At 44.1% G+C, this 13,642-nt stretch overlaps 1 protein-coding gene across 17 annotated transcripts in view; it reads left to right on the top strand.

Annotated features, from left to right (window-relative positions):
- The window catches only part of FBRSL1 (fibrosin like 1), a 507,461-nt gene that overhangs the window by 16,325 nt on the left and 477,494 nt on the right, over positions 1–13,642 (top strand). The gene's annotated exons all lie outside the window — the stretch shown is intronic.

Here is a 13,642-nt window from a genome sequence, read left to right as displayed (position 1 = left end):
ACCTCAGAAGGAATGAGTGGTGTATAGGCTCCCATGTAAGACTTCACAATTACTGTGTGAAGATATTAGGCCCAATTCACAGATGGTAGTGTCTGAAGTACAGGGAAAACAGATAATTACTAGCAACTGATCCATTTGCTCTGTGCCTAAAGGAGAGAACATTTAAGGCTGGCTTTCCTGCTTGAATGAAGTGTTTATTAGAAAGCTTCATGCCATGGCATCCTTGAAGTCTAAGCATTGCAGTGTCAGATTTTATACAGATCTGTTCTGCTTTGCCCCCTGTATTCTTTTACAATTCTGCCTTTAGTTGAATTAATTTCATACCCCAGGAAGAAGGTATTAAAAGAAAATTACCAATACTTCCAGCAGGAATAGTTGGTATCTTAGTAGGCAGAAGAGGCATTAAAGTTGAAGCTGTCTGGTCTTTGTGTTTGCCAGTAAAGAACATAATTTGTCACTGATGCCCAGTCACCTCCTGGATGAGGAGAGAAATGATAACGCTCTGCTCTTGCCTTAGTTGTGAGTACCTAGAATGAAGCTGTAGTTGGTTGTAGTTACTAGAAGACTGGGTTCTGATGGGGTTTGATATTTGTGCTAAATTTTTGCTAAGCAGGAAAATGAGAGTTGTGCAAATTTACGAGTTGTAGGAAGCGCAGTCTGAACAGCATCAGGAAAATGATGCTGAAGGTTGGTCGTTGGAGATTCTTTGTTCAGGAGGTTCAGGCTCACAAGTGGTGTTGGTGACACCACAGAGATGCAGCCCACGCTGGGGTTTTCAGCACTGGTGGCTTCTCAGGCTTCTTCAGAGGTTACACAGGTCCTACTAAGAAGCGTTAAGGCTGCTGGGCATGGGTGGTGTTTTACAGTCATCTTTAGAAGCTGTGCCTTGACTTCCTGCCAGGAACTGTGGGGCACAGACGAGATTCTGGACCTGTGTCACATAGTGGTGGAGATCTGGATGGATCTGGATCTGTTTTGGCACTCACTGTACCATATTGCATCTGAAATACCAGGTTGGACTTGGAGAATTAAGTGGAGCAATTATGAAGCAGAGGGGAAAAAAAACCCACTTATGTGGTGGCTGTGATAAATTAGTCATTTTGTACCTCCAAATAGCCAATTATTCCTCTGACTGGCTTTTATCTGACCAATTTGCATGTGCAGTCATGGTAACTGGTTTGCAGATTAGGTGCAGAATTTCATGTGGATCTGATGTTGCGTTTTCGTCTTGCTCCCTTGGAAGCAAAACACATGGATGAGGGGTTCTGTGTAACTCATTACTGTTAACTGCTTTGTTTTTGCACTCTCAAAGCTTCTTCAGACTTGAAAGAAACAAGATGGCTCACTCTTGTAGGTTGGTGTTTTTTGTTTGGTTTTTTTTTTTAATATCAGACAAGGCGATGTAAAGTGGTCCCAGCTCCATAGAAGCTGCAGCACAGATTTCATTTGTATTGGCGTTCCTGGCTGCACCTTTTGAGAGCACATTGTTTGAGGGCTGGGAACTCACTGGAGTGCATTTCAGAAGAGATGAGAAAGGAGAAAAATTTTTAAAAAGCTGAAGGAAAGAAGGAAAACTGAACTGAAGCAGCTCGGAGTGACCAGGAGTGAAATGGTGCCTCGCTGAAGCAAATGTCAAAACTCTGTCCTCTCTGGTGCCAAATTGCCATGGCTGCTCTCTGATTTTGATCTGAAGCTGAAAATTAACAAATGGTAGTATATTCAATATGGTACTCCTAGAGAGCTAAGTGAAGTCTTAATTTGAAGAATATTAATTATTCAGATAGCTGAATTTTACTAGTAGGTTACACATAAGCTCTGTTTCTGTCAGGGATTTGTGTCAATTTAGCGTGCTGTGGACTTTGTAGAATCTCTGATATGAACACTCTTTGAAGTGGAGAAATGGTATAAAATATTTGCCAACAGCCACCCAGCTTTTTAAAGCTTCATTTCCTTCAAATAAGTCAGCCTTTTTAAAAAACAAATAAAACCGAGTTGCAAGTACAATAATAAGTATCAAAAGCTGGGGTTTTTTATATAGGCTCCAGCAATGCAGCTGTAGTTACCTTGGTCTCCAGTGCTGCTAAAGACAAATTAAGCTAATAAAACAGTATCTTGCAACATCATAACAAATAAATGGGCTAATCTGTATGCAAGTTTCTTGCTACGCCAAATTTACACTGCTTGAGCATTTCCTCTTTTGGTGAGAGGTAGAGGTTTTTATAAACATAACCTTTTCAAGGGTCTGTGGAACAATGCCTTGTCAATCATTCAGGATTTAGGGATTGAAGATTGCATGTGAAGAAGTATTTTGAGGAAATTATATGTTTATTTTCTTGTGACAGCTCTGTGTTAAACTGAAGGCAGGTTCCAGGGAGGCAGCTGTATCCACCTGCCTGGTGTTACACAATTCCATTGGGAGCTGAAGGAGTTCCCTGGTTTCCACCATGTTCCAGCTAGTATTTGATCAGTGTGTCTGTGGGTGCACATCATGTATGATCAAATGTGCTTTCTTTCCTATATGTGCTTAAAATAGTTGGAACTCTGTTAGGTTGCTTGTAAACTCCTGCGTGTTCCTCCTGTTCTTTTGGATTGAGCACTCATGGCACTGAGTGGAAATACTGAGTGGAATACTCATGGTGTATTTTTTTTCTGAGTGGAGCAGTACCTGTGAAGTGTCCTGCTCTTGCATAAAGCCTTCCATTAAAATAATTGCAGGTGGACAAACATCTAGGTTTACATTCTCTGAGCTGTTTAAACTTGTGAGTTTTTTTACATCCTGCTTATTGAATTATCAGGGTGCAAATTTTAATAAAACTGGGTGTGAAATTTAATTTTTGCAAATAATTTTCTCTGCAGTAGCTGCTCAAGAGCCCTTCCAAAGCACTTTCAGCACAGCTTGGGGCAAAGCTGGAAAAATCAGGGTTGAAAATTGGGGCACGTCACTTTCCCCCCTCTCTAGATAAGTTATTTAATCTCTGTCCCTCTGTTTCTTCTGTAAAACAAGGATAAGTTATCTCCTGATACTTTACTGCTTAGTAGTTGTAAACCCTGCAAGCAGGATCTTTTTGATAGGGAGTACATTAAGATTAAAGTATACGGTGTTTTGTTCTGAAGAGTTTGAGGATGAAATTTATAGGCAACTGTAAGCTGCATGTTTGCTTATGATAAAATTGGGGGATGAAGTATAAAGGAACAGACATTGGTACTGGCTGTGTAACTTGCAGCTTTACAGTACAAACAGCCTCTTGTTTGTGGTGATAAAGGCAAGAAATCCAGTGTATTCTACCAGCTACAAATAGCTGCATGGGGTAGAGCTTTTCACTCTGTAAAAATGGTCTTTTTCTCATTCTCAAATCAGTCTCTCTGTTCCTGCTAAAAGGTCCTCTCTCCACTTGTTTAGTGACTGTGAATTTTTGTTACTCTAACAGGAAAAAGCATCTTTCGCTGCTGAACATCCTCCAGCCATTGCTGTCCTCTCCTCCCCCTCCCTTCTCTATATTCTAAGGTTTTAATGAAATTCCCCCCAATCCTTGGGCTCAATCAGCTGGAAAGTGCAGAGGGCAGCCTGGCAGGGCAGTGGGTTGCTCTGGATGATCATCCTTCTCCCAGCCCGTTGCTGCCCTGCTTGGCTCTGCAGAAGGCTCATGGATTGATGGCTCTGGAACCACACCAGGATTGCTGCAGCATGTCAGAGTGCCCTGCAGAGCACAGCCCTTCCCCGGCCTCTGCCCTTGGGATTTCTGACTCCTCTTCCAGAGCTCTGCCAAATCCAACAGCAGCCTTGCTTTGTTTTTCCCACCTCCCAGCTCTTCTGGATGTTGTGTATATATTGGGAATATTGGGGAGGAGGATGAGGTTTGTGTGGATGATGAAGAATTTTGGAGAGGGAAATTGGCTTGGTAGCCTTGGGATATGATTTTATAACTAATAACTGGAGATGTCGTTTTGCTTCTCTCTGATGGATCCACTGTCTTAAAGCCTTTTGGTGACAAAATTCAAAACTGATGTTTAATCTTTGACAAGGGGAAAGATGAAAAACTGAAAGATCATTTCTCCTCAAGATTGTACATTTAGATATTTCTGGATGTGTGTCTGTGGGTTGTTCTTCATTCCCAGCTCCTTCCACAAACACAGCTCATCATCTTGTGCCATTGATCATTCCCTCGTGGTTTTGAGCCAGAAAATCTCAAAGGCTTTTTTATACCTGCTTAGGGGACTTTTTAATAATGATGGGCCACTGGGGCAGGTGTCCTGGAAAGCTTTTCAATGGTGGATCAAAATCTAAACTAAAATATAAAAAATACCCCAGTAACACCCAACACCAAACCCACCCAAATTGTGTAATGCATATCATGAAGGCTGTAAGCCATTTGGTTCCCCAGAATTCACACTGGTGCACTGTTTAACCTGTGATGTGGGTTAAATACCCCTAAGAGAGCTTGTCTGGTACAAGCCTTAGATCTTGCAAAACGAGCAAATCATGGTTTAGGCAGGTGTGTGAAAGGCTCCTTTAAAAAGAGCAGAGGGCCACATTAACAGGGTTGTAGCTGGGATAATCAGGAGAGTTATGTGTGGAGCTGCTGCAATGATTGCTGCCAGGGCTGCTCTGCATCCCTTTACAAGAGAATTATATCCATAGCATGGTATTAATGTGTTTACATGAAATCAGGGTGAGTCTGGGCTAGGGCACACTCTCTGGACCCTGCCAGAGCTCTAGATCATTGACTAAAGAGGGGATTTTGCAGTGGCAGAGGACCATTGGGGGAAAACTTTCCTTTGTGACTGTATTCCTGTTATTTTGTTGATATTGTTTCAATAAATTGCAGGAAAAAGCGGCAGAATACCCAGATATGGAGAAGCAGGTGGCTGGTCTGTGGGTCAGTGGCAGGGTTGTATTATGTTCAGTATTATTGTTACTTGGTCATTTTGTTTTTTCCTCTGCATTTCGTTGAATTCTCCATCTCTCCGTGTACATCATAGATGGGAAAATTGCAGGGAGAGTTGCACAAAGCTGCCTTTCTTGTCATTTCTGCTTAAATCTCACGTGACAGTTGGACAGAAGCTGTTTTCACTGCTTGAAGTGAGGGGGAGGTGAAATGGGTGGTGGATTTCTAAAGGAAACTATATATACTTATTTTTCTGCATGCAGGCAGCTTGTGTTTGTGGTGGTGTGGGCAAGGAAGCACCTCATTACACAATCTATATTGGGTCTGTAGTGGAGAGAGCTTGATTTCCTCCTGGGTACAGATTTATCTCCCCTGTCAATTGAGTTTGGATACCCCTGTGGAGGGGATTTATTCTGCCTTTCCTTCCCAACCGCTGTCTGCTGTGGGAAATGCATGCAGTGGGAACACAGGCTGCACTTTGCCTTTTTATTTCCTTCTTCCTGTTTTATTTATTTCTTTTTCCCCCTCCTTTCAGTGGAGAGTAGGTGCAGGGTGGAGATGTTTCTAAACCACATTAATTGGTTGTGACGCCACTCGGCCTCTGGCCAGAGCTGAGCAGCCAGGGCCAGTCATCACCCCTGTGGCATGGCCAGACCAATCTGGGCTTGCATCACAGCCTGAGCCCTTCACTCTCAGGAGGGCTGGAAAAAGCACAGTTCGGCTGTGGCTGGGATTTCCTGGCTGGGGTGCAGGAGCTGCAGCGCTGTCTCCCCAGACTGGGGCTGGTGGGTTGGTGACTGTGTCCCAGCAAGCTGCAGGAAATGGCAGGGCTGTGCCTCCTCCATCTGCTGCTGCCTCCCCAGGGCTGTGCTGCTGGGCTTGCTGAGCCTTCAGAGACACCTGGGTGGGCTGGGGCACCCGTGGGCCCACTGTGACTGAAAACAGGGCAGGGAGTCCAGTTAGAGCAAACACTGAAATGGTGGAGAACTGGCCATGCTTGACCCCCACACCCATCGCCTCCTTCACCCTGAGGTCAGGGGCTGGCAGGAGGAGTGACTGACCCCGGCTCCTACTGAATAAAACACTCTGACTGCAGTCCAAAAGTGGAAGTGGAGCTGGTCCTGGGGTGCTGGAGCTCCAGGGAAGCTCCTGTCCAGCCTTGCCAGCAGCAGCACAGTGCAGTTGTTCCTGTGGAGCTCTGCGAGGTGCAGCGTGCCGAGGAGAGAGGGGTGGTCCCCTGGTGGCCCTGTGGCTGCTGTCCCTGGGCCTGGGCTGTAGATGAGCAGATCTGTCCTCAGTGTGTTTGCTTAGTGCCAGGAGCAAGTCAGGCTCTGTGTCCTGGTTTCCTGTGACCACAAAGAAGTTTTGCCATGAGAGGTCAGGTGAGCTGGGGGCACAGCTGTGCTGCTGGGCTCGGCCAGCTTGGTTACACAGCTCTGCCCCTCCTGGTGCTCTTGCAGCAGGAGTCAAACCTCAAATTTGAGTCGGTGTTTTAAAATCATGCACTCTTCAGAACAGCAGTCAGGGCTGGGATACAACACAGAGCTGTGTGGGGGAAAGAGAGGAGCAGTTGGCACTGGTATTACACACCCAGGTTGTTTTTAGTGTGATATTTTAGATGCCTCTAAGGGTAAATAATTTAAAGTACATCTACTTGTTAATTTAAATCTCTATATCCCTGGACTTTGGGCCAGTTCAGGTCTAAAGCAGAGGGTTTCTTTTGTTGCAGAAACTTCTTTTTTCTCATTGCACCACTTTGTTCCCTCTAGGAGTGTGGGGATGCCCAGCCAGGCTCAGCTCATGTAGCATGGGCCGAGCAGTGAGCCTGGCTTTGGGTGAAGGCTGTGAGCAGGGAACGTTATCCCAGGCTGGCATTTGTGCTCTCTGGATTCATGGGGGCACACGGTGTACAGCAGGAGCGGGTGGGAGAATGAGCCCCATTGTTTGCCAGGGGATAATGTCTGCACAGTGTGAAAGTCAGCTGGAGACTTGGCACAACAGAATTGCAGTGTGCACACGCACGTGGTGCGGGGAGCCCTCGGGACAGCCAGCACTTCCCTCTGCCTGCCTGGCTCCTGGTGTGCTCAGCACTTATGCAGGGCCTCCCATGATATTCATGGGAAGGATGGGTGATCAGGTTTAGCTTGGGTTGCTTTCATGCATGTCTAGGGAAAACAACTTACAAAAGAAGGAGCAAAGGTCGTCTCACACACACGATGGAAAGTGTGGCAAAAATACATTGCAGCTCGACCAATTTTCTTTACCACTATGACTTTATTGGACTAGAGAAGAAATGGGAGCCCAGGAGAGGTATATTGAAGAGACGACCTTTTGGAGTCCAAGGGAAAAAATAATTTGTCCGAAAGCTTACAGTTATGTATTAAAAGTTGTCACCTGCCTACCCCTCTCTCCATAACTTTCTCCTGTTGTTTTTTCTGCATCAGTCTCATAGGCTGTTTTTCCCCTGGCTTATTTGCTGACTCTAGGTATGTGGTACTTGTCTGTTCTCTCTGAAGCCTGTTCTCCTTGGCCATCTGAAAAAGACCTTCCTTTAGCAGGCAGCAGCGCTGAGCAGCAGAAGCACAGGCACATGTGAGTGAACAGCAGAGCAGGATCTGAGTGTTGTTGAGTGTTTTGAGAAATGGTGATCTTTCCCCTGAAGGACTGAGCTCTCAGATCTGAACCTGGCAATCCCCCTAAATTGGACTTGGCTTTCTCTGGGAACTGTAAAACCAGCAAATTTTCAAAACCTCCTGCTAATGGCTTGCTGAGTGAAGATCAATAGAGATGCCTAGAGGAGCCAGGCCTGGAGAAAGAACATATAATGCAAGCTGCCTGATTAATTTGCTCTGGAGAATAAAAGCCTTCAGAGATGAGAACAGGGTATAAAATAAGTAGTCATAGACTTGCTATCCACTGAGTAGAATATGTTAACTTCTTTGGTCTGGTTAAGGGTTTCCAGCATTAGTTTTGTAATGGCATAGTGTAGTTTAGTGTGAGAGGGAAGAGTCAGAGTATGGATGAGACCCCTGCCTATTGCTCTGCCACCCAAAGCCACCTTTACTTCTAATCCATGTGTCATGCAAGCACAGGAGAGGAGATGTGGTGACCTCAAAACTGGAATATGTATCTGCTTCCAGTCCCTGGAGTAGGTTCATGAGTTTTTTATTGTCGGTGCAGGAGTTTGAACAGTCCTGGCTGCAAACAACAATAAGAAGCTGTTTTCTTCCCTTTTGGGCAGTTTCAGTCTGTATTTAAATACAGTATTTCTTCAGGAGAATTAGAGTCATCTCTGGTCTCTGAGTCACGTTTAACCATCTTTGTTGGGCAACCACATCTGGGGTGGAGTGTGCCCTGGGTGAGCTGCTGGGTCCCAAAATTGAAGATGGGCAGTGAACAAAGCTGCCCTTGGAAGTGTTTGCATGCTTGCTTCTCAGCTACTCCTATTTCAGATGACTGCTGCCTTCCCCAGCCCAGTGACTTGCATGCTTGTGGTGTTGTTTGTGTTGCTCTTCTTGATGGCTTCAGTCAAGACACAAGTCACCTTTCTGAAAGAAAAGAACTTTAAAGGCTGCTTTCTTGCATGCTCTTCTGTTGCCATGATGCCCATGCTCAGACCATTGCTGGTAAAGAAAGGAAATTGGGATTTTGGCCAAGACACTGGTCCTAATCTTTTTCCTCTGTTTAGCAATGTTTGTTAATCACAGGTGTTCAGAACCCCCAATAAAGCAAAGCAGCAAAGGTGTGGTGGTGGCTTGACTAGATACTGATGTGATTACTTGGGCTTCCTGCACTACTGTGTTGCCAGTGAGAAGAAAAATGTTATCCTAAAATCTTGTTTTCATGTTTGTTCTCAAGCTACTTAACATGCATGGTTTATTTTTAGAGAAAACAATGTCAGCCAGATTTGTGCTAATTGTTGGCAACAGTATGTTAGCCCCTCAAATGCTGACAGGGAGACAATGTTTGGTGATTGCAGCCATGCAAAGCTAAAAATGACTTTAATTAAACAATCATGAAGTATACTTTTCAATGTATGAGTAAAATAGTGTGTTTTTTGGATTGGAATTTTATTTATGTAGTTTTTTTCGCTCAGTTGATTGCAGGTGTTGTGTGACAAATTGGATCTCATTGTGTTCTGCCTTTAATTATTACTCCTGAACATATGAAAAAGATGCAGACTCTGACAAGTCCCTCTCCTTATGACCCCTCCCCTTAGCTAGCATTGTAGTTGCTCTCTGCTTTAATTGCATTTATTTGTGGGTTTTGTTTGGTTTTTAATTTGCTGTCATAGGGGTTTCAGTGGCATTTCTTCGGTTGCACTTTCACAGATTTTTCTTTGCTTATTTGAGTGTTTGAAGGCCTTGGCTCACTTTGTAGTGCTGAGACTCAGCTGACCTACAAACACTGATTTTTCTTGTTTTGTGTGTGCAAAATTGGGCCAGTTTGTGGGGTGCAGCACAGGTGGGTCCCTCATTTTCCTCATGAGCTGCCCTTCCTCTGCTGAGTCTGGAGGGGCCCAGCAGGTTTGATGGCTTTGTGAGTCCCCAAAGTGCTCTTTTTGTCCAGCCATGAACAGCACGGTGCATTTCTTGCCCCTGCTCTCTCTCAGGGATGTTCTGAAACCCCCTGGAATCCTGCTTGGCCTTGGCAAGAAGAGCAGCACTTGCTCTCTGAGGATGCACAAATAGTTGCTGTGTATCTGGTGCAATTACCAACTGACTAATTTGGGAGTGTACTTAGGCACCATGTGGTTTATTGTCAAGTTTCATTATAATTTCACAAAATCTTAATAAGAAAGTTTGGGAAGGAAAAAAAAAATCCCCACAACTCAAAATTCCCCACAGTCACCAATGATAAATGTTCTCCAAAGTAATATTATTAAATTTATTTTTAATTTAATTTTTCTTTAAATCTGAATATGCTTGTAGAAGTTGATGCTTCTGACTCCAGGGAGGTTCTTGTTAGCAGCCTGGGGGTCCTGTTGATGGCAATTGTAGTAAATGAATTTTAATAAATATGAAATTATGATTCTGTTCCAATTCTCCTGCCCTACTGAAATACCATTGTGATTTGGCTTGGATCACACCCTTTTACCTTTGTTTTATAGAATAATGAGGCTTATGGGGCTGTTTTTTTCTCATTTCTTTTCCTTGAGAAATCAATTATATATTTCGTGTGGTGCCAGAGGAAACAGTGCATTCCAGAGCAGAGCAAAGAGCACAGCAGCTTGACTCTAATTCCAGTGTTGCATCTTGTCTACCTTAAATCTCTAGCCATTTTAAAACCACTTAGAATTAATTATTGAGCTTTAAAGCGCCCCTTCTCTTCTGCCTGCCTACAGTAGCCAGCAACAGAAGGGAGGATTGGGTATAAATAAATGGTGTTGCATTGCATTCTCTGGTTTGAAGACATCTTTTTTCTCTTCATTTATAACCTTTCGAGTGGAATTGTCTATTGAAACGTGACTGTTGATGTTGAATCAAGTGGCAGGGCTCCATGAGGCTTCAGAGTGCTGTGCAGTGACAGTGCAGGGGAAATTAGGTGTTTCAAAGAGCTGAACAAATTAGAAGGCAGAGAGTGCTACTTACAGCATATTAAAATAGGAGTTTTAAAGGGCCTTTGAACTTATTTTTCAGTGGCTGGGTCAGAAACATACTGTTTAGCCTGACAAAACTGCTCTTTCCTCTTTTGTTTGCTTGCATTGCTGGGTCTAGGGGAAGCAAGAAAGGAGATTTTATATAAGCAAGCTTGTCCAAAAGCTCAAATCAGTTGGGTTTATTGTTGGTGTTTCCTAAATACTCTCTAGCACTGGTCATGTATTTCTTAATTCTTACTTTGCCATGGTGGTTTTTAAGTCCTTTTGCCTGTTGCGACTCAGACCAGGTCCGGTGTGTGTGCTGTTGGTTGCTGGAGTTTTTTCCAGAAGGTAAATGCATTGGTGTGATGCCTTTAGAGCATCCTCACCACCTTCAGCAGTTGCCGTGTACCTGTTCTAACCCCCGTATCCCTCCTCCCATCTCTCCCCTAAAATGCCGGGCTGCCTGCTGTGGCCATCTTTGATCAAACAGCTTTTATTTTCATTCTGTACTGTGAGAAACTGCTCCAATTTTAGTAACGTAGTGGGTAGAAACTAAGAAACTACTTGGAGGAAACGTAGCGTATCCCAATTAGCCAGAAGAAGCAAGAAGAAAAACACTGAGAGCAAACCCAAGCAAGCAGCCAGGAAAGCCAGCACTGTTTATTTTTGGCAGGAGCTGCTGAATGGAAGCTGCTTGTAGTTAATGCTGCTGGTGGCAAGATGCAGCCAGGGTCAGGTTACAGCTCGGATTCACTGACCAGTAAATGGTTTTCCTGTTTCTCTCTCCTGGTTTTTCCCCCTTCTCTTCCTTCTGCATAGATGTTTGGAGGACTTCTCTGGCCCTGGGAGGAAGGTGCTGGGCTGGTGAAATCATCTGCAGCAGCTCGGTGGCTCTTGCACACTGGCGAGGGTCTGAGCCTGCCCCTTGTGCTGCTCCTGGCACAGGGAGTGCTGCTTGTGTTTCAAAGCAGTGCAAGAGGAAACCTCCCAGGCACAGCCAGAGCGGGCCAGTGCAGTGACCTGGGCAGCAGAGCTCTGGCAGAGGCGGCAGGAGCTGCTGCAGTGGCCACAGGGCTGCAGAGAGCCCGCTGCCAGCAGCATGCACACAGCCCATGAAACAGATCATGTCCTGTAATGCCGGGGTTTGATCACAGCCACGGGCAGGGATGAAGGCTTTTGAGAGGAGTGAAAGGCCCCGATGGAAGATAAATAGAGGAATTCCTTAGAAAACAATAGGGAGATCTGCTGGAGGGTGGCAAATGTATTTCCTGGTGGATGGAAAGAGCCCCTTCCTTTCCCTCTGTGCATCCTCTGCTGCTGCTGCCCCTCTGTGACTTTCTGAGACTTACTGCCCCTGCCTCTGTGACTTTCAAAGCCACTTTTTGTTTGCTTCTCTCTGGAGTCTTAAAAGGAGATAAAAGTCGCACTAAAAAATCAACTCCACAAGAAAAATAACCAACCTCCCCTTTCAAACACAAGCAAACAAACCCAACCACACACACAAGCAACAACAAAAAAAACCCAAACCATTTTAAAACTGTTTTGTGTTCTCTTTCCTGTCAATTGCTCTATTGCTTGTTTTCTTTCCAGGAGGAAAAAACCCCCAAAACATAATTTGTGTTTGTTTGTAGATTAGAAGAAACTTACTTCTCTCAAAACAGAATATAGAGTAGATGTTTAAATATAATTTTGCAAGGTAAATAGATTCCCTCAGTCTTCCACTTTAAATACTCGAATTCCCTGTTTAACAGTTTCTGGATTGAAGCAGCAGAGAAAATTCCCCCACCAGCATCCTCTGAACTGGGAGCAGAGATGTGTTATCTAACCCACAGTCTGGCATGTTTATTAATACCTTTTGCTACAGTGTTACAGTTCATTAACGCCACGTTGGGAAGTTTTAAATCCAGACAACAAATACTTTCTAATTAGAGTTAAGGGATAGCTTGTTGCAGCTGTAATCTTCTGTTTTGCTGTAATGGTTTTAAAGTAAAAAAAGAAAGGAAGCTCACATCTCTACAGAGTTTCTGTGTGGCAGAACTATTGGAAAATTGGTCATCTCCTGGCAGGCAATGCCTGTGTTATTTTTCCTTCTCCTCCCTACAAATCAATGATTATAACTAGTTTTCTCCTTATGCTGTGGTTGCCTTGTTGGTGCCTGTGTAAGAGTTCAGCTGTGAAATACAGCAGCATTCCTGTATTTCTGTGTGGAAGTGCAGAATTGAGATGCACTGGCTGTAGTGCTGGGCAGCCCCGCTGCATTTTTCATATTCCCATTTAGTGAGATGCAAAGATTAGCTGCAGCTCAGTCATCCTGCAGCATTTCTGGAAGTAACTGAAAATCCATCTAATTGCAAAGCCCAAGGCTAATAAAAAGCACATATGTGCAACTCACAAAAGAGAGCAGCTAAAGATTGGAAGCCTATTGTAATCTTATCTCAGTGGGGGAAAAATTAAGGATCTATTTGGCTCAAATTATTCTCTTTGTCTCCCTAGCTGTGAGAATCAGTAATGACCATCTTCCTAAAAAACTGGTGTTTTAAATTATCTCCTTTTTGTCGCTGGGTGGTCACTGCATTGCTGAGGTAGGCTTGGTGGCTGGTGTGGGTGAGATCTCAGCTGAGATTTCAGCTTCAGCAGAGGTTCTGAGATTTCAGGGGCCTGAGTGTTTGTACATTCCATGTGCATTTTTCCTAAGGTTAGGAAGTCTCACCTTGTGAATTTAAATCCTGGAGGCTTCTGCTTGCCTATGGTCACATAGGTGTTGGTAGAGCTACACTTGTTTGATGCATACATTACATTTAAACTGCTGTGGTTGTAAACTAAGGGAAGGAAGGGCAGAGAGTAAATGATCTATTACTGTGTTTCCTTCAATGTATATCCCTGTCCCAGAGATGAGTTTCCAGGTAGCAGCAGCTCGCTGAATGGGTTCACTTAATTCAAATGTATCCCACCCCCCAAATGGTGGGACTAAACATCAGTTTGAGTATTTAAATATTGAAATGATTGATATTTACTTCTAAAAAAAACCACCAAAAAACCCTTGAATTATTTCCTCTCTAAAGGAAGCACTGAATTTCTGGGTGGAAATGGTTGGTGTGTATTTCTGGAAAAAATTATTTGCTGAGCGGTTTCCAGCAGCTACATTTGTTCCTCTTGGAGCATCTGACCAGAAAGA

This window comes from Motacilla alba, chromosome 15 (genome assembly GCF_015832195.1).
Source record: "Motacilla alba alba isolate MOTALB_02 chromosome 15, Motacilla_alba_V1.0_pri, whole genome shotgun sequence".
NCBI classification, from domain to species: Eukaryota; Metazoa; Chordata; class Aves; order Passeriformes; family Motacillidae; genus Motacilla; species Motacilla alba.
Note: the sequence above shows the minus strand (reverse complement) of the source record. Positions and strands in the feature narration are given on the sequence as shown.